Here is a 22,108-nt window from a genome sequence, read left to right as displayed (position 1 = left end):
GCAAATGCCTAAGCCCAGAAGCCAAGGGAGGGAAGGAGAGTAACCCATCCATGACATGACTCCTTACATCCCAGCTCAGGAAGCCCACCCACACATTGCATCATCCAGTTATTTATTAGTTCGTTATTTAATCTCACATTTGTGAACTTGTCAGTGAAATTGCCTGTTTCTTTGGCAAAGCTGCACAGGTGGAAGAAAGTGTCTTTTCTGCTTTGTTTTGCTTTGTTCGTGGATTCTACATTGGGGAGTGGGGTGGGGAGTGGGGAATCAACAGCCCTGTGAAGACCAGCTGCTTACAACATGCTTCTCTTGCAGCTTTCCATCAGAAATCTGACAGCTTTAGTTATTGTGATGGAGAAATAATGAGATGAGAAAAGAGTTGTCCAAAAAAGATCTGTAGTCTTCTTCCAAGGAAGTAATTTACTTTTTGTGTGCTCTGTGGCTCCTAGAGCCAAGGATATATCTGTAAGGATGCTGATTATAGACAAAACTCTGTATTTGTCTAAACCAAGGCAATTACCAAAACAAAACAGAAAAAAATATAATTTTTCTACAAAAAGGCCTATTACTTATGGTATGATTCAACTAATTAAATGTGGGTGTTAACAGCATTTAGGCTAGGTGGCTATAGGTGAGCAAGTCACCATGGGTTGCCTTTATAGTTAATGGGGAAACAATTAACAGTGTTAGTGGATTTTAAGGTTAATTCACCTCATCCTAAAACAAATTCCTGTATTTGGCCAGGTGAATTTCCCTCTAAATGCATTGGCTGTCTTAATCAGCATAGATATATGGTACCATCTGAGATACCCTAAGACCTTCCAGGAAAAGCTGGCAGGTGTGACACAGGATCTCTTCTGTACTAGTAACAGCATCCAGGAGGGATACCCTCATGCATCAAAAATGGCACTAAACCCCTATGTTTATGCAATTGAAACATGCACAAGTTCACCATTGACTACTATAGAAACTTGCATATATATATATCTATATTTCTTTAGCTATCCAGCCTCGCACTGCAAGGACAAAAGTCTCGGGACCTGGGATGTTCCCTGTGGATGTTTTTTATACCCCAGACATCCACAGGAGAAACTTTAGGGTATCTCACATAACACCTGTGCTGAGACAACTGAATCTCCCTTAGCCAATACAGCGATGGGGTTTGGAGAACATTTCAGATCACCTGAGGTAGACACCAAGGGTGGGCTTCAGTGGCCAAAAACTCGTGGTCTAGAGCCAATTGAGAGACCTTAGGTACGTGAGCCATTCCCCTTCACCTGACAAATATGACCAAAGATTTTTTGGAGGTCCATGCCATTCTGGAGCCTCAGCTGGAGGCTGGGCAGCATAACCTGCAGCATCTCAAGTTACACTAAAAGCATATGCTTAGACACATAAATTATGTCCCTAGTGATTGTTCAGATTATTAGTTGTCTAGACTCAGCGGACTGTACTGACTGATTAGTTCTCCACTGACTACAACGCAAGTTTATGCACTGATGCATATACACATATCTACATGTACACACCTAAGTTTAAGTTATGTGACACAGAGCTGGATCTAACCCCTGAAAATTAGTTGACATGAACCACAGCATAAATGACTGGATCAGCATAGTTGCCTCCACTTTATATACCTAAGGAACAGTGAAACGCTTTAAAGTTTCAAGACTAGGTTTTTAGACACATTCAACTTAGTAACACAGTCCCTTTATACATCTGGTTATTTACACGTCTTAACTCTGAGGTTCCCCCTTGAACAGATGGAAATGTAATTTTAAAGAAGTAAGTCGACATCTTAAATGGTGCTTGGATCTTGAGTCACCCTCCATTGGATCGTTATTGCTCCATGAAATGATGTTGCTGAAGGTAGTTAGATCCACATTTTGAAAGAAGGTCCAACACTTTTTTAGCATTTGCAATACTGGAAGTGCAAGACAAGCACAGTTTTTGTTTGGATCCTCTCAATTTGGCATGTTACATATGGAATGAAGATACACTTTTCATTTATAAATGAAACGCAGACAGCTTCAAACATGCACATTTTCCTACATATCTGCCTAACTTTTGCACAAGCGTGACTAACAGAACCAATCTGCCTTCCTTATGTTAAGCACACAAACGTGAGACTGCCACTTGAACTCTAAATATTCCCTGATGCCGTATTTATGCTTGTGAGACAAGCTGATTGTCACTATCCTACAAGCCTTATCCACAGCCAAGGGATCGTGCATGGCCAGTGGAAAGAATAAAATTGTTTCCTATGCTCCACCAACATGATGAATTCTGACTGGTATCTTCAGTTTCTTCTTCTTTTTGTTCCAGCACCTTTGAATTGATTTGGCTGGAACTAAACTCCACCCCTTCCTCCATCCCTTCTTCAAATATAATGTTTCAAAACAACTGAGGGCACAGAAAGTCAGTAGGCCACTCAGAATTTCCATGTATAGTATTGTTATTGCCATTTTAGTCTGTTAGATTTTGAAATAATAAAATTTTGATTGCCTTGGGTGGGTGATAATGAATATATGATAAATTACGCTCATATATTGTTTTGTCATAAAAAAATATGCTTTTCTTCTTTCTTGTCATAGTTCTTGTCCCCTGTGAGAACTACGTGCTTGACCCAAATTACAAATGAGAGCATCTGCCTTGAACCAGTTGAGTATTTGCAGATAAAAGAAATTCATCCCTAAGGCCAGGCTGGAGCATGTCAACACCTGATTCTCTCTGACTTACGGCGGCATGTAACTGTCACTAACTGCACGTGGATTCAGGCCCACATATATTTAAGACAATTAGTATTAATGCTCTGGCTGAGATTATTGACACAATGAGTTATTTGGTGTCACACAACATGTGGTCTCAGCTGTATGAAGAACTGCTGATCAACAACATACAACCATCACCCACATGTCATCAGACGGTGCATGTCGACTTCTTCCCAGCTAGGGCTGGATGTGAACTGATGACATGCCTGGGTCTTGCTACCTATCCCTTGGAAAGCCACTTTTATGGACAATTGATGGGACTGCTAGTGACATTTCTATTTCCAATTTTCTCTTTTGGTCCTCCCCAGGTTTACTTAGCTGCAATTTTGGAAAATGTTGAATGAGCACAGGAACGAGAGATACCCGTATGCTCCAGCACCCTGCCTAATCACCCAGCAGCATAGCTTTAAGTGACATTACACTGTAATTACATTAGCTGCAGTATTGGATGCTCATTATCATGTCTTAATTGTGCAATAATTTTGATCAATGTGTAATTTCCTTGGTGCTGACTGTTGTGATTGCAAACTAAAAACACAGTTTAGGAGCTGTTGCATGTACATCTGCTCAGTGATTCCTTCAGTGCATTTGGTTGTGCACACACACACGTGTGTGTGTGTGTGAGAGAGACAGACAGAGTGTGAGCAGTCAGGGCAGCTGCCTGCCAAAATGTTCCCTGTTTGCAGCTGGAGAGAACTGACAAAAGAGCCCTGGTTAATCTTGCCACAGTGGTTTAAGAAGTCACCTCTGCCAGTCATCAGCCTGTGATCAAGTCTATCACCTCGATGGCAGTCAGTAGGATGGATGCCTGTGCCCACACCTCAGCTACTTCAGTGTCAAATCTGGCATTGTTGCTTTGCTGTCTGCTCATGAGTGGCTGCATCCTGGAGGATGGACTTCGGACAGAAGGGCTGTGCTGCAAACCCGTGTTCCTTGCTCTAAGCCCTGCTATGGGTGCAGAATGGCAGAGCAAGGCAGTGCCAAGCCGTTGCAGAAAGATCTGGCAGAGCTTATTTGTCAATGCCTGTGGTCTCCCCAGGGAAAGCACTCTGTCCATTTGTTATGGTTACATCCAGGCAAAAACACTGGTAAGCAAAGAGGGGAGTGGGTGGTAATGAAGAATAAACGATGGTAGACACTACAATAGGATAGACACAGGACACTGACCTGGAAGGAGGAGACATCTAAGCATGAAAATCAGTCAAGATTGGTTTACACTCTTTCAAAGGTGAAACACCAGGTGGATGCGGTAATCCTCACCTGTTGCAGCTTCTCTACAGAAAGTCAGTGGTATCGGCTCAATTACAGGATATTCAGTGGTAACAGAATGTGAATATAACTGAAAAAATGTCTTTTCTCTTAGAACAATGTCTCACTACAGCTCAGGATGATGTTTGAAAAAGGAGTACCATCCCTTGATTAAAACATCCCATTTCCCCTTAAACTAAAGAGCCATCACTGATTTCTCCATCTACTTATTAGAGCTGAGAGAAATTCAGAATGTCCTTTGTATGATAAACGCTGATCTGTTTTGAAGCAAATCATCGTTCCAGACTGGACTGAATGTTTACAGTGAAAGTATAAAAATCCAAAAGGGAAAAAGAAAGTTTTGAAAATGTATGGCATTTTTTTCCGGTTTCAACTTGGTAACGTGATAAATTATATCCTTACGTGTCACGTATTATAATGAGCAGCACACATTTCAAAATGAGAAGTAATTACAAAAGAAAAACAAACAAATACTGCAATGAGCTGTTAAAGCTGAAAATCTCCCAGCACAGCGTTTTCAAACAGCTGTACTGCTAAATTGCCTGTTCCCTTGGTACCAAAGAACAGGCAGAAAACTCCTGCTAGGGAGTTCAATCAGCACAGCCTCAGGTAATGTGCAACCACCAGAGAGAAAGTGGGAGAGACATAGGTATAGAAAACAGGGCAGACTGTTCAAACATGGACTTGGGACCAGGTGCGTAGAGGTTACTTGAGAAGTGACACCCAGCAAAACAAATGGATCCACAAAGGAAACTCTTTTAGAGAGGACGTTACTGATATGCATCAAAAGAGAAAAATAACAACTGACATTATCTTCTTAACCCAGGAAACAGAACTTTTCTAGGTCTGTGTCTACAATGATCGCTTCTCTGCTGAGGGATTTGATCTTCAGATGTCAGATGTAGATGTACGCCATCATAAGTTAGGATAAGCCTCATGTCGGATTCCCTGTTGCAATGACCCTGCCTGGTACAGGGCAAGAGTCTGAACATCTTCCCTCACTCCAGAGTACCTGATGGATGCTGCTTAGGCATCACACCTTTGCTTGTGCTGTGATGGTTTTTTCATGTGTCCATGCTTTAGAAAATGCCAACAACTGTGTGAACAAGCTTGGTGGAGAATCCTGGACCAGATAAATGAGGGAGAGTTAATAATGCTAACACCTAGAGCGAAATTTCATTGTTAGCAAAGACACCTGAGCTGGAATAGCTTACATCAAAAACTGAAAGAGAGGAAAATCAAATCTTTCATCTCTATTGTTTCACTTGGCAGGACCTTCGTTTGCAGCATGGGCTAATGTGACAGGGAATCAATGTAATGACTTCCTGGAAGATCATTTTCTTTTCAACAACAACAACAAAAAAGAGGAATGTACAAAGAATGAAGGCTAAATTTTGCGCAAAGACCGTTTGATTCATGTGCTGCACAGGTTGTATTCTTTCATCTCTTCCTTGAAATCCTGACCCCTTTCAGCTCTTGTAGTTCTGTCTTCTCACAACTCTCTTAATAATTTTCCAGTTTGCCTCTGATGGGTTCATCATCTGTCCTTCAGGGGTTCTCCCAAGTCTCCAAGTGGGTTCACAGGATTCATCCTTCTGCTCCTCTTTCCCTGGGCAACCCCACACCCAGTCACAGGATCCCTTTTTTTTTTATTATTAGTTGACACTGATGACTCAGAAAATCATCCCCACTATTCTGGGTGTGTCTCAACACCACATTGTCCCACAACTCAGCCCACATATAGCTCAGCCCATCCTTGACATTTCCCTTTCAATTTCCAACAAGGACATTAACATCACCAATCTCAGTTCCTGATTTTTTTTTTTCCCCACTGAGGTGTTGAGAATCCCTTCTACTACTGACAAAAACAACGTTGTAATTATCCAAGCCAACAAATCCATTATTTGGGTTCAGATTAATTTTCTAGGAAAACAAACAATAAGAAAATCTCATGATTATTTCCTTTGTTGTACTTTTATGATCAGTCTTTCTTTTGTGCCTCTATCACTTTTTTTTTCATGTAGCAACATCTTGCCCATTATAAACAGATCTCAGTGGAAAAAAATTGTTATTTAGAAAATGCTTATTTCCTGAACTTTTTGTGGGAAATAAAAATTTCAGTATAAATGTGAACAAGTGGATCATTTCACTGTTTCTTTTCATTTTGTTAAGTTGAAGGAATTAATCTGAGCTATCACTTACTTATGATTTCTGTATTGTTTGACATAATTGTGATGCTATATTTATATACTGTAATGAGAGCAATGTGCATTAGTGTATTATGACAATATCAAAAGTGTTCACTTCTTTCTTGTCCAGATGAAAGGAAAAATGATCTGCCATTATCTCCTGATAACGCTTTCATATTTCCAAGTCACTCTCCTCCCGCCCTTATGATTTTGTTCATACTGTTAGTACTTTGCCTGCACGTTCTGATGCCCAGCCAGGACAGATGGCAAGGTCTTGGAGTTCCTTGTGGCATGAAGATTCAGTTTTATGACCACATTAAATTAAAACCTTCTCTTTGACCTAACTTTCCGATACTTTGTCCTCTCAAGCTTTCCTTAGACCCTCTGCCTACAATATCTTTATGGCTCATTGCTCTGATTTTCTAACCCCTCTAATGGGGGTTATGAAGGACCCCTACATTGGCTCCTTCTGCAGCCCATCAAAGATTCAGTTTTCCTCATTATCTCTGAGGAGATTACAGTTTAGGTCTTTTTTTAACTTAATGGTTTTATTAACTCATCGTGGCAGGAGATGCAACATGTCTCCTGATGATCTTCCCACAATCTCTGTCTCTATTTCATCTTCACTTTTTCTTTTCCTCCAGCCATGATGCGTAAGATCCTCACTCCAATGCTGGCAAAAATGTCCCAGGCTACTTTTGATCTCTTAAATCTCAGACTTTTGCCTTTAGGCAAAATTTACTAGGGCATGGATAAATAATAAAAATCTCAAATACACCAAGCAAATAAAAGCATATAACTGGGATCATATTTTGAGATAGTCTTTAATTATGTGATCACATTAACCCCCAGAGTCATACTTTATTTTGTGCACAGAACATAGTGATAATTTAGAAAGAAGACAGCCAATATGTTTCTTTTGTTTTCCTGTTCAGGGACTGGCAGCAAGTTTATCCTTGAATCTTAGTCAACCCTGTTCTAAAGATAAAACTAAAAATATCGGCTTGGGCTCTTCTCTTATGTTCAATACTGTGTCTTCTGAGAGTTTTGCAAATTCTTAGGAGCTAATTTTGAAAATGTAACTATTTTTGGGATCATGTTAATTTGAGAGAGAGATATCTGATGCACAAAATTAAAGCCAAATATTTCCTCTGATTTTTGGGTGCTGAATTCCAGTTGCCCTGTTGTGATAATAACTGCAGCTGGGAACCCAAACTAATAAGATTCCCAACACAGTCTTACTGTGCCCCAGTGATAAAAGAGTTGGTTCCTCTCTGATTTGTAGGAGCCATGTAGACAGCTGGCACCAGAACCAGAGGTTAAGGACAGGGACATGTCTCTTCCAATGAAGATGTCTTCCAGATGCTGGAAGCTCTCTGATATGCTGAACATGTGGGGTTATAGCCATGAATCTCACAAACAATAGGAAGGATTTACTGCACTGGAAGTGAAAAATCGCCAGCACGTTGGCACTTGCTATTTGCCATGTCAAACTCTGGTCAAGACCTTGAAATTTAGGGGAAGGTGAACTTTACTCTTCATGCACTGAGCAACTGAGTAGCACTTGGAAGAAATACTCCTTTCTGCCTTCTGCAGGAGTCCTTTTGTCCTAATTGGTTTATTGATCCCAGACAGGTGATGAATACATCTCCTGAGGCATGTTTTCTAAAATCCCTGAGGCTTCCAATCCAATAAGTAAAGTGATCCACAAGCAATTCCCACTGGACAGGATTTTTAACAGCTTGGAAGTGATTTAGGATCCAAGTGCCATGAACAAGTTGAGCGGAGAAGCTGTGCAGTCCAGCTGGATTGGATAAAGCTGGGAGCAACTGGTTCTGACATCATAGCTGATCCTGCTTTGAATAGGGTGTTAGGCTACACATTTTAATTCTTTATAACTTGTGGGGAAACACACATGTCTGCAGACAGTCAGAACACAGAAGCTTGCTTTCTACTTGGAACCAGCCTTGTAAGAAACCATTTCTCTTCATTGACTACAGAAGTAGCCAAGGCTAAACCAACCATTATGACTAATTCCCCCAGATGTATTTTCATCCTCCTACCCAATGTAATATAGATTTGAGATTAGACTTTTTCTTTCTTCAGCCACTGTGGCAGTATTTTCATGCTGGTGTTCAGGAAGTGCTATGGAAATCCTCTTTTCCCAACAGTCCCCAAACAAACAGCCTCATTTTGTTTTTGGAATTATCTTTCTTCATAGAAAGCTAGAAGCAGCTGTCAACCTTATATTCCTGGGAAAGAGAGCTAGGATGCTATTTGTGGGTTTGCATTCTCCTGTCTTCAATATATCCTAATGGATTATACACAAAATTTGGACCCAGGCACATTATTTCTTCATCCATTCACAGATCTAGAGCTTCTAATTTTCTTCTTTCAAATCACAATTTGAAGAATACTCTAAGGAGGAAGTCCCAGAGAAAAGTTTTCCTTTTTTTATGTCTTTAATTCGGTTTTCTCTGGACGAGGCCCCCACTACCTTGTCTCCCCAACTGGTAACTCCAGAGGAAATTTTCCTAAACTTCAGTGCCATTCTACAAGCCCTCAAGAAAGTTGAATGACTTCATGAAGTTCTAGTCCTTTGTTATCATGAGTGTAACGGCTCTGCTCTGGTTAATTGCAGTAACTGATGAAAATAGACAATTTGCAGCTTCTTGAGAGAACAATAGAAGGAATGAAAAGACTAATGACAACAACCAAGTTTTGTGGCCCAGGGAAAGGAGGGTGACATCATTTTCCCATATTCAAAGTTGGACAACATGAATCCAATTTTCTTCCTTTCATCATCAGCAAATAATTTGGATGTTTCCCATCCCTTAATTGTGCCTTTGTTTCCATGATGAGGGGAAATCATTACCGTGACTATCTGTTGGCTAAATTTTTCCCACATCTGCAGAGTGTTTCACCACGTGGGCCATTTGCCCATTTGCAGGCTAATGAACAAAGGGAATTTCGGATTCTTGAGATGGAGGCTATATCAGGAAGTTGGGAAACATCACATTTCAGAAAGCAGCCCGGGTTGGGCTAGGAGAAAGATTTTATAGATACTGCTAGAATCTGGGCAACTGATGACAGATAGTCTTCCTTTGTAAATCTCAGTGAAAAGATCACCTGCTTTTAGGACTATGAGACCTTTTTCTTCCAGTGTTCACAATGTTCCCTGTTTGACACAAAAGCCCTGAGGGTCTTACTTAGCTATCGCTCTCTTACGGTAGAGTCTGCACTGGTAGCAACAAAAGCAACAGACCTCTCCAGGCTTAATTTCCTTCACCAAGGCTTTCATACACAATAGCCTTCCATTTATCTACTCTGGCACAAAAAGAGCTGGCTCAAGGTCAAATTTTGGCGAGCTGAACCCCGCAGCCCTTTACTTTCTGTCCTCAGAGCTGCTGGAGAGCCTCAGGAGCCCACAGAGTGCCAAAAAAAAGGAATAAGACTCAGAAAATTGGCTGTTAGACTGGGCTTTAGGGTGTTGAAGTCAGTCATGTCCACCTGACCCAGACTGCAGGAAAGGGAACATGGGGCTACACTAAGGCACTGGCCGGCCAGAAGACAGACTGAGGGTTTACAGCCTGATTGATGCGTGAGATAGGTCTTCGCTGTGGTAAGGAAATGTGCTTATGGAGGTACAGTGGACACAGGCAAAGCAAAGCCCCTGGCAGCTCTCTGATCCTTTCCTGGCCAATGTGGGGATTACATACTCGATCAAAGCCTCTTTTACAATTTAGCAACAAAGCAGCTCCTTGGAGTATGTGATATCATTGCTGGCCAAGCCAGAGCTTCAGTGAGAAAGTCCCTTTCAATCTTATTCTCTTATCTATGCATAAGCACTTCCATATTGCAATCCATATTGTGGGTTGCAAATAAATCACTAAGGTATGCGTCATTATGCTAAATTGGAGGGATCGGGTCATTCTCTGGACCAGAAAGATATAGGGATATAGAAACACAAGGTCCTCTCTGGGATTACTTAACGCAGACAGAATTTGGTCCCTCTTTTAAATTCTTTTCAAACCTGAATCAAAACTCATCATGGTTAAAAAGCAAGGAAATAAGCAGACCCTCTGTACATGGTATTGTTCTGTGTTCTCTTTTGGGTGGCAGGTGGTTTTGAAGTCATAATAACATGAATTAAGAGTTCAAAGTGGCAAACATTTAAAAGCATGGTCTCCATCTCTGCATGCCTTTCATTTGTTCTCTAGCCCTGGGATATAAAGGAGTATTATCTGCATGAAGATACTATGCCAGCCTACTTACTGCGTGTGGCTTTGCAGCTTGGGTTACACATACTGATCTTACGTTCTGATATTCTCTACAGGATATTGCAAATATTTCCTTCTAGGTTTTTAATATAGTAGGATATCTTGCATATGATTTTTTCCCCCTCTTTATAGACCTTAGGTATGTGTTCTCTCATCTCAGAGACTTGGATTGACATTTCAGCCAGGAGGGAAAAGTCACAGGAAGTCATTCATTTCACAAGAGAGAAAACTAATTTCCTACTGTTTTAAATTTGTGAGTCTGTTTTCAAGAAATATCCCAACTGACCTCCAATTTTTCAGGCAGCAACAATTGCGTTCAGGCACGTCCGATCTCAGATTTGCATCTTCATCAGGATTTGAACCTGGCTGCTTCTCCACTGAATCACTGCCAAGCAACGAAGAGAGCTACTCTGCTCATGTAGCTAATGGGCTGTTATCCTGTAGCAGAATGATCATTAGAAGTAAACGTGCTATTCGCTCTGATCATCTGCACTCTAAATACATCCATCCTGTTAAATCTGTGAGTGCTTACCTTTGAATTTAGAAATGGCAACATTAGTTGCCTAGTTAGCAAGCTTTATAACAGAAAAGCAGAGCTGGATTTCAAGTTTTAATTCAACATCCAAGAGAAGATGATTTTCACTAGAAAAAAGCCCCTTCAAAAAAAAAAAAAATTGCAATTTGAATGTGTCTTCCTGCATTTAGAAAAAAATGAACAACCGAGTATCTGAAACACCATAACACACAGAAATGTGAATTTGGTGGTACTGTTTATTGTTTCTGCTCAGTGGCTCCTAGCAGTAACAGAAACACTTTAAGCATACAGACTTTTGATGCAGCCATGCCCGTTTTAGAGTGTTTTACTCTAACACCACTAGTAGCATGAAAAACATGAACACATCTCTCACTTTGTAAGGCTTGATGAATCTCCTCATGTCTCATCAGCTCTACGTGTGGCTGATGGGGACGTAAGTAGAGGCTTAACTGGGTGATGGGATGAACTTCAGCCCAGGAAGGATGCATATCCAACATGCTCCTCAGAACTTCTTTTTTATTCCTCCTTTTTCAGGGTGCCAGGACACACCATCACAACTGTCATTGCACATAGTGTGCATGCTGCCAAACAACATCAGATCTACTCAGGATGTCTGGACATGGTTTTGTCCCAGAAAGTCTGTCCCAGACGAAGCTCCTCAGCTTACATCTTTCCTCTGGAAAAGTCTGAATGAGTTTAGACTCCTGGTTTTTCCTACTTGAAAAGAGATGACTGGAAAGTACATGATTAATGGGGGTTGTGACAGAGGTTTATAAACTAATGAATGATGGAAAGAGTAAGATCAGGAAATAATTATTCACTGTCTTGCTCATTGCAGGAATTAGAGGTTGACCAATGAAACAGTCAGACCAAGCAAAGAGAAGTAATTTCTCAGGCAGCATGCAAGTGATACATGCATCTCTTTCCCACAGAATACTGTAAAGTCTGAAAAAACCCTTGTAAAGGAATGAACAAACTCAGAATGAATAAATCTGTGACTGGCTGCTAAACATTGAAATCTCCATGTGACTTGTGCATGCAGGAGTCACCTGCCAGAAGGTGGGAGGAAGAATTACTTTGTTATTTGCCTGTTTACTATATGCTTTATCAAAACAGCCATTCCTGTCTTTTGTTGGAGAAAGTAGGCTGCCAAGCTAGACCATTGGTCCATGAAATACTTGTATTTTCTAACGTAATTCATTTTGCCCCATGTGAGGGTCTCATCCTGCCAGGGGCAAAGCACTCTCAGCTTCTGACAGAGGTCTTTGGCAGCCGCGGATGGGAAGTGTAGGACATCCATGACCGCTGAGCCATTAAACTGTTACACTGCGGGGGTTAGGGGTGAGGAGGCCAATCTTTCATTTCCATGACTGCAAAACAGATGAAAAATATTCCAGTGCATTAAAGAGTGGGAAAGAAATGAGGCTGAGGAAAACGAAACCCTAGTTCCTCAGTTACTGGAAGAGAAATCATAATCATTACCATTAATTAGCAATACATAAGAGTCTTAGTAATGAATCATCTTGTCAGTAGCTTTAGTGGGCTGAATGCCTGAATGGTAACAGATCTTAAATCTGAGCATCTCCACCTGTTCTTCAGTTGTTCCTTCCAGATTAGAGTGGGCTGCAGCTTCTGGCAGTGTACCTTTGTCCTGGATAAAAAGCAGCATTCTCCCTTCAGGGCCATCAATCCCAGGTCTTTTAAGCAACATTACATTAATTTTAAATAAATAAATAAAAAGAAAGTCGACAAACTAAGTCATAAAAAACAACACAGAGGAAATCAATGTTTGGGGATGAGCTGATTAAGTCAGGAAAGAAGAGGTTTTGTGTATGTGTAGCCACAACTGGAAAAATGCACACACCCCCATGCACACACACAAATAAATTTGAATTGTTTAAGGAATTAGAGTGTAAAGAAATGATATTTTACAGTAGACCAAACTGCCAAACATGCCATAACCCTGTGAAAACCACTTATGCTTTAATGGCTGGAAGGAATAAAACTGACAAAAGAATAAATTCCCTGTGCACTCTGACATCAGAATAAATTTCTTATGGAAATAGTGCAGTTTTCCTCACTGACTTCAAAAAGACCACCGAATAGGATGACTTTAAAGGTATCTGTGCTTGGTTTGGTAGGGCAGTATGTCTTGGCTTGAAGAAGGCTTGAGAGATGTTTTCCAGTGAGAGCTTAGCAGCTGAGGATAATAAGTGAGCAAGAAAATGCTGTCACCACTGGTGGAACAAGTGGGATACCTGGTGTGGAGAATTTTGGTTGGCAGGTGCCTGGGGTAAAATCTACACATTTAGGAGCTGGAATGGGAGTTTATTCACACCTTAGTAGCAGAAAGGACCATGGTCCTTACTGAGTTCAATCTCCTTCGCTCAATGGAAATCATGCCATGGATGCTGGATCTCAGAAAATTCACTGTGTGCAACCCCAAATGCCACAAGCCGTAAAGCAGCCTCCCCAGTGCACTGTAACAAGCTAAACTCGATACATTTAAATATCTTAAAAGACCAAAACTACATAAATAACAAGGTATATAAGGAAGCAAGCAGGAGAGACTGAGGACATTGCTTTTGGACTTTCATTTTCAATAACTGGAGATTTGTAAGGTGCAAAATGGCCAGATGCTCCTAGGATGTGGCTCTTGCCCTAAGGAAGAAGGTGACCTTTCCTTTCCATCTGTTCTTCACAATTCAGTGTTCTTTGGTGTATGATATGGATTTGAGGTCATAATAATATGATGAGAGGAATAAAGGACATCTTTAGTTAGAAAATAATATTTTCAAATCATTAAACGTTGACATCCCCATTAACCTAAGCTCGCCTGACAGCCAATGGAGGGACAATTAATATAATCCCTAGAGCTAAGGACGAGAGTCATGTCTTCTTAAGGTCTAACATAGGTCATAGGGCAGATGAATGAAGCCCTTAAAACACCTATTTCTGTCCATTTACTATAGAATAAGCCAAGGGTGACAAGCTCAGCTGTAGATTTTATATTACAAACATCTAAACTTAAGTGAGATGAATCATACAATAAATGCCCTAACAGTGAGGAAACTCATTATTCTTACATGGAATAATTGACCATGGAAAGGGGGAGAAACCTGCCCATTGCTTGATACCTTTAAGCAAGATACAATACTACAGGTATGGACACAATATACTACAGGTAATAAAGCTACAGACATCTACTGTACCATCTATTAGGTTTCCTTGATCCATGATTTTTATTACATTATCAAAGCAGGTCAGACAGTATCTTGGCATTATATGAGCCTTACACACATTCTTCGTATTTCTATCATTCTTGTGTTAATTCCCTCAACTGACTCAGTGCTGAAAGACCTGAATAAATGGCATAATACAATGTCGCTTCACACTTAGGTGAAGCAGCAGTAAAAATGCATAAAGTCATGCTTATACTTGCAATGCTTCCTTCATCATCATGATGAGTCCTTGAACCTTTCTAGCACTCTGAAGATCTGAGTGGGGTTTATTCTGACATCTTGCTATATGTGAGTGCAGGCTTCCTAAGCAATCTTGTGTGAATTATCGGTCTTTAAAGTCTTGTCTTCCTTTGCTTCACATATTCCCTGACACAGGTAACAGAGCTGCAGGCAGAGAGAAGTAGTAACAAAGCAGGAGGCATAAGTGTTGTCTTCACCAGAAATGTGTATCTTAGTCCCCTTTCCAGATAAAAGATGCAGAACCAGCACATCAGCACCTGCAGGGCTCCAGGGCTCTCCACCTGCAGTGCCATTTATCCTCTGGTTTCATAGAGATTAAGAGCACTGCCAAAAGACCAAACTAAAGGCATAAAGCAGCCTTCAAGGAATTAATCAATGCTTCTTTCATCAGCCCTTTTTTCCCCTTGTCTTTCTAGCTGCAGGTATTACCCCTTCATTCATCTGTCAGATTTCTGCCAGAGTCAGGATGCTCACATACCATGCAAATTTATGTATTTCTGTAGAATGACTGTACTGATACCGTGAGTGGTGGCATAAAGTTTGTTTCTGATCGCAAGTCAGGAGACAAGTCTTCTATTTCTGCATCCGACAGATGTCAGATGACAGTCTAAAATGTGCCTCAACTTCCATATTTTACCAAAAGAAAATTCTTTCAAAAGTCCTCTGATGTTGTCAAAAGCTGTGTCAGTTCTGCTGGAGCTCCTAGCCTTGCACTCGTAATACTATGATGCATGTCATGTTTCAAAGAGTTGGGTAATGGGCGTTGCATTATCTGGACAATTACATGGCACAGGGGAGCTCAGACTACCTGATCAACTAATTAGTGTGAGGAACTAACTGGTGAAGACATCTTGAAGATTGCGAGGGTCCTAGGACCTCACACAAGTTTCAAAATCTGACTTCTACACAGCAAATGTTTCCACCTTTCTTGGCATGGGGGTACTTGAGGCCATGCCATGAAGTGTAGTGCTGGCCTTAACCTTGCTCTAAACATATGAGGACATGCAAACTATACAATGTCGAGTCCAGTGAAGGTCATCAGGCCCAGAGGCTGTATGGATAAACCCAGAACTGAGTTAAAGTATCTCACTGTCCTCCCATGCAGCTCTGGAGTATCCTGCTAATCCCATCCTTTCTTTCCATCCCTGTTGCTCGCTCTCTGTGCTCTCTATAACTTTCAGACATTTTTCCCAATGAAAAAAGTGAATAGAGGGATACAGGCATTTTAGTTGCTCTTTGATAACTCTCTTTAAGACAATTGTTGGAGAAAACTGCTTGCTTGGCACTTAAAGCAGCAATGATGACTGCTTTGGGGTGGTACTCAAAGGATCTAGCATGGTCCATCCATGGGTTTCCATTCTGGTACCAGCTCAGACAGGGTTGGTCTGGGGAAGTTCTGCTCTAAGCTTTATCACATGCCTCCTGGGTGTCATGGTCAAAGCAAAAGGTCAATCACAGAAGGAAGAGTAGCTCTCCTAGAGCTCCAATTTTGAATCTCCTATTCCATCCACTTGATTTCACACTATTGTGCTCATTTGACTGATCCTCAGCTCCCATCTGTGCAAAGTGCAAGGGGAATCTCCATGTTTCCTCCCATAACTTCTTACAGGTTACCTACAGGAGATGCCTCAGGTTTCACAGACAGTTGAAAGCCATGTCTTTTGGAAGATAAATCAAAACTTGGTAGTGAGTTACAAGGTCATTTTATATACCTCAGCTGCCTTGCCTTTAAAATTTCAGATGTTAGGTGAGGGAGGCAAAAAAAAGTCCATACTGGAAACAAATGAAGATAAGTGAATACTTCCTCTTCACTGTGAGGCAGCTTAATCTGTAGTTTCTGAGAACTTTTTGTTTGTAACTCTTTTAGTAGCTTTTGAAGTTCCATAGAAATCAAGAAGATTGGTTCTGGCTGTCCACCACAAGGGTTCATACCATGATCAAATAGCACAACTGGAGTATAGTGATAAACTAGACAGAGCCAGGCAGAACAACTGGTCAGACCCCAAGTCACAGTGAACCCCATTGTGAACCCAAAACTGTGCCAGGGACTCTAGCTGACTAGGACAGTTTCCAAGAATTTCTGAGAAGAGCCCAGAGGTTGGCACTGGCCAGATCTGCTCCCACCAGGGAAGAGTTTTGAATAAGGCAAAGGTTTCTTAGATCTTTGGACACCACTGCACCACTGATTTTGTGACCAGAGAATAGTCACGGGACCAGAGAATGGCTCCAAGACCATTTTATTTACAAGTGCAGATACAACGCATAATTCTAATACTAACACTAACTCTGCTGATGTATGGTGTTTATAAAATAAATCTCCTTTTGGGTGTCTACAAAAAGAGAGAATATGCAGTGTTTACTTCATCAAGGTTCTTCTGCGTTATAGGGTCACAGATGTAACCCAAAGGATTCCTGCCCCTCATGCCTACCAGACATAAGGCCTTTCTGAGACCCTTTTTACCTTTCATCATCGATGGACCCATATGTCTATCATATATGATTCCTCCCTATTTTCATCAGTGTTGCAATTCTGGATTTACACTTGGAAATTAGATCTGAATGGTGTTGCGTCTCCTTTCAAGTTAAAAAACAATCCTTCTGCTCTCTGCTACATACAGAACTTTTAAATTTTTTTGCTTTTGAAAGAAGCAAATTCACCCACACAAAGTAGGGCAGGGGAACAAAGTGTGATAAGAGAACCTAGCAGATAAATAAATAAGATTGGACAAATTAGATATTCTGGCAGCAATAGGGAGTGAAAGCGGGACTGATGTAAAACAAAACCAGAATGCACAGGTACAGCAATCACTCAAAAAAGATCTGAAAAAGGGAACCAGACTCCTAAAAGGGAGGAGATCCCTGATCAAAGCTTTATAAAAGCCAACACTAAGGTGTACCTTAGAAAGGTTTTTCCTTCTCCTTCCCTGATCTCCCAGTGGAAGAATCTTATAATCAGAAGTGAACCTCAAGCAGCTCTCAGCTGAGTTATGCCATTGTGTATTCCCCCAGTAATTAGGACTTTATAAACTTTCTAAAGTAGGACCCAGCTGCCCTTTCGTTTTCCTTTTCTCCTATACAGTACCTTTGTTACATGCTCCTAAACTTTATTTTTTTTCCTTTTTTTTTCTGCGAGAAAGCACTGCATACCAAATTGAGTGACATAAAATAGGTGGCTGAGTGAAGACCGAAGAAGTCAGAAATTTAAGGTTTCACTGAGGTAAGTTTCCACAGTTACTGAGATACATTATGGTATTTTTCTGTTAGTGAGGCAGTTTTCCCCACTCAATTTTCTTCTTCATTTACTAAAAAGCTGAATTCTCAGTCTTTCTTAAGAAGCTAAGACTATTGGAATGTCTTACATCTTTTGATTCAGTGTACATTATAGATTCAGGGTACAGTATTTCCTGGTGGAGCGCTCTGCTTGCTACAAATAATATTTCATGACAATACAGTCTTTGAAAATCAGTTATGTTCATTCTGTACTTTCGTTCTGTAGGAAAAATCTGGATCTTCTAAAGAGAATCCTTATTTAGTACATCGGGAAGAGCAGTGAACAGATTTTTGCATTTACTGAAATATTGCAGGACTTGGTATTATACAGAAAAGCGTTGTGGTATGAAGACATGTCCTATTTTCCTCTTATTGCGTGAAAATGTGTATTGCTCTGAGATAACAGTAGGCTCATTCCCTTCCTGAGCCCATGTTTCTCTGGAGAGTAGCGAGCAAGGAGGGTAGTTGAGTCTGGCTTTGAGAACAGGCTTGAGCATCTGCCTGTCTGACTGTATTGACATAACCAAAGAGGTTGGATAATGCGATGATGCTATCTCTGAGAATGCCCAGAGAACGACAGAAGAGTGAGGACTCGTGCACCACTGTCCTCTGATTGGCAGACGAAGCCCTACTCCAGAATTATTCGGCAGTATTTGGTTTTAGTGGGGATGACAGAAAGAAATATGATTTGCTTTTATGCAGTCTCATGAATAGCTGTGGTCAAACTTACAGCCAGGACCAGGGCAGATCTCTCTATGCACGTGTCCACAGGCATCCTTACTGTGCTGAGACATCCAGCAGCTAACCAGGGGTGAGTAACACTCCGGTGAAGGAGGAGGGAGATCCTGCCTTGCTGACTCTATGCCAGTAGCTGTTGCCTTCTCAGAGCCAAATGCATGGGCTGCAAACCACTCTTCCCTCTGAGGTGTTCGGGGGGTAGCAAAGCTCAGCTTTTGAGCTCAAGTCTGTTTCAGACTGTGACAAATTTGTTCCCTGAATCCATACTCTTTTTAATCTAAATGTCAGGTAGGAAATTAAAGCCCTGCTGAAACGGAGTGTATTACCAGCATTTTATTAGATCACAAACAATTTAATAACCAGATAGAGGGAGAAGGTCATTTTGTTGTCAGTCCAGCTTATCTCATAAATTAGGCATCAGGTTTTGCACAAAAGCGTCTCTCAACAAATAAAATTATCTGGTTTGATGAAGGGCCTCTGTCCATGGAAAACAGATAACACAGATGAAAGAGGGAGCCCTGTAATAAAATTATTATCTAGGAATGTATGAAAGGGGATGGATTCTTTAAAAATACTTTTCACACATTTACCCTATTTAACAGTAACTAAATGCCAAAGTATCAAAGGACACGCCTTCCTAATGAATTCATATGAAATAGTTTCAAGGTCAGTAAACAAAAGGGATGGAAGATGAAACGTTGATTATAAATAGGGTAGCTCTTAGTGACCTCACTGGCTGAAAAGGGAAGAAACCCAGACCATTATCTCTTCACTAGAAATATTTATGGCCCAGAAATGACAGTCTTCTGAGTAGGAGCAGGGCAATGAGTGATGTGTACCAACGTGGCATTGATTTCAACGTATCATGCCGCAAATCTGTTTCCAGGGGGTTGGGGGGGGAGAGTAGCGATGAAGAAAAGGTATGACTAGAGTAAATTTTTTATGAGAATATGAAGGTCTGGTTGCTCAGATTTGTCTGCCTGCAGCTCTCTGATGCACAGGGATTTCTGCACCCCTGCCTGTCTCAAGCTGCCTTTCTTTTTTTTAGCCTCATTAGAGTGAAGTTAGACTAGTGCATTAAATGTCCTGCTGAAACTTGAGGGCAAGTTGTGGCGCTTTACCTCTTGAGAGGTGTTACAAGACAGATGTGGCAGTGGCAGCAGAAGACACTTCCTACATGACAGCTCACTTGTGTTGCTACCATGGAATTGGAGAAACCACCATGGTGAGGATAGGACAGGGTCTTTCCCTCCTGTGACAGCAGTTGACTTGCAACTCTTTTCCTCTTTTCTCTGCATAATGTGACATCAATCTCTCCTCAAAACATAACCATGCAAATCTTCTACCCCTTCTCCATGTGGGCCTGGGGATGCAGTGAGCCAATGGCCTTCAGAAAATGAAGAACTGGAACAAAATTCTGCAGAAAAGGAATTTTTAAAATCCCTGCTACTCTCCAATATAGCGGTCTCTGAACTCAGTATGCAAACCAATGTTTGCTCTGGAAATCTCTCGGTGACTCTGTCTAAGAGCCAGGTCTGGTCCACGTGCCAGAGCTTACAGCTCCCCTAGCAGTGCCTGTGGAACAGCTCACCCATTTCATTATTCTGCTTCACACAAAATCATTCTGATTAATGCCTATTCTGACGTGATTTTGTCTGCCCAAATTCAAGCTCTGAGAGGAAGCACCACACCTGGTAATCTAAACTCTATTTTTCTTCATGCCATGAATCTAGGCCAGTCTCACCCGGTACTCTTCTGTTATTGAACTGCTTCTATTCCCCCTCCTAGTTCTGCAGTGTATTGGTGGCAAGCCTGGCCTAGTGATCACTTAAAGCAGGTAAAACAGACACACACAGTGTAAGAATTGTTTAGGAAAAAGCTGGAAAAGCTTTTCTAGCGCATGTATCCCATCAGTGTGAAATCATGTTATTTCCAAATGCTTTGACTCTTTGCCTGCGCAGCCCAATGTGAGAGAGAAATGTATTCTTGGTAAGCTGTTTAACTTTCTGGTTGTGAGAAATAAAACAGCAGAAAACTTTTTTTTTTGAGAGAAATAAAACAGCAGAAAACTTTTTTTTTTTTTTGAGAGAGAAGGAGTAAGGGCAGAGAGTATTTTTTTTTCTGGTCTTGATAAAGGCATAAAGACTGCTTAGTGAAGAAACGGGAATACTTAACTGACATCTTCCGCTTTGGGTAGTGTACTTCCATTTTGTCTCCTGGCTGAGAAGCCAGGAGCTGGCCCTACAACTAGCAGTGTGTTTCTAATGGGGTCCCAGTGCTATTGACCCAATGTCATCCAAGTTTTGTGTTGCTAATATACTACAACCTTGTTCCTGATAATTGTTTAGACATAATGCATGGATTGATGAGGTGCAAAATACTAGGTCATTTGTTCTTGGAATATGGGATCTCTTAATGTGGATACCATTAGACAAGGACAGGCTTTTTATTGCCAGATGCAAAGGGATATGCATTCCCAGGACATGAAATGGTTGGCCATTTTAACAAGAAAGGAAAGCCATGTCTCAAGAAAGATTTATGGGACACTCAAGGTTAAAAAGAAGAAAAGCATGGTATTTCAGTTGAACATTTAATCCAATGCTTGGATTTATTTACTGTCTTTGTACAGATTATTTTAGCACTGGTGTCAGCAAGGCTGTAGATTTCAACAAGATCTTATAAACCTATTACTGATGAATTGTGTGGTTAACCAAAAGACTTGTAAAAGGAAGGTAAAGATTAGGATAGGACACTCATGCTATGTAGTCTGGATCCATTAGTAGGTGGAGTACATATAAACTTGTGCTTCAAGGCCATCAAATGCAAAATCCTCTGCAATATGGGCAGAACAAATGCAACCCTTACTGACTGGACAGGAGACAGCACAATTTCCCTAGAAGGGCTGAACCAGTACTTCTGAAAAAAAGAAATGATCTGCTATAAACAAAAACCTGGAACAAAACTGAGTCCCCAGTCAGATGTTGAGGCCAAAAGATAACATCGCCCATGGGTTTATTCAAAAAGGTTTGCTGACCTGGGATAGACAGAGGACTTCAACTGTATTCTGTAAAACCACAGACTCTGGGATGTCACAACAGTTCTGGAGTGCAAAACATGGAGAAGGTGCATGGAAGAGCCATGAGGTATTTCTCTCAAAGTGAAGGTCTTTAAATACCAGTTAGCTTATTGCAAAGATGGTGAGAACTGACTTGATGGTACAGGGGAGAAAACAGCAGGCTCTACAGGGCTATGTAAACCAGTGGAAAAATCCATGTCAGACAAGTTCAACAGAGGGATACAGTGCTTTTTAAAAAGTGATGAGGATTTGTTCCAGTGGTTAAACCACCACAGAATGTAATGAATTTTCTATTTCTTGATATTTTTCCAAAAGGCATACAGCTTTCTTATGAGGCAATGCTGTAGAATCATAGAATAGTTTGGGTTGGAAGGGACCTCTAAAGGTCATCTAGGCCAACCCCTCCTGCAATGAGCAGGGACATCTTCAACTAGATCAGGTTGCTCAGAGCCCCGTCCAACCTGACCTGGAATGTTTCCAGGGATGGGGCATCCACCA

The sequence above is a fragment of the Aptenodytes forsteri genome, unplaced genomic scaffold, assembly GCF_000699145.1.
Source record: "Aptenodytes forsteri isolate BGI_AS27 unplaced genomic scaffold, ASM69914v1 Scaffold182, whole genome shotgun sequence".
NCBI classification, from domain to species: domain Eukaryota; kingdom Metazoa; phylum Chordata; class Aves; order Sphenisciformes; family Spheniscidae; genus Aptenodytes; species Aptenodytes forsteri.
This window is presented reverse-complemented; position numbering follows the sequence as displayed.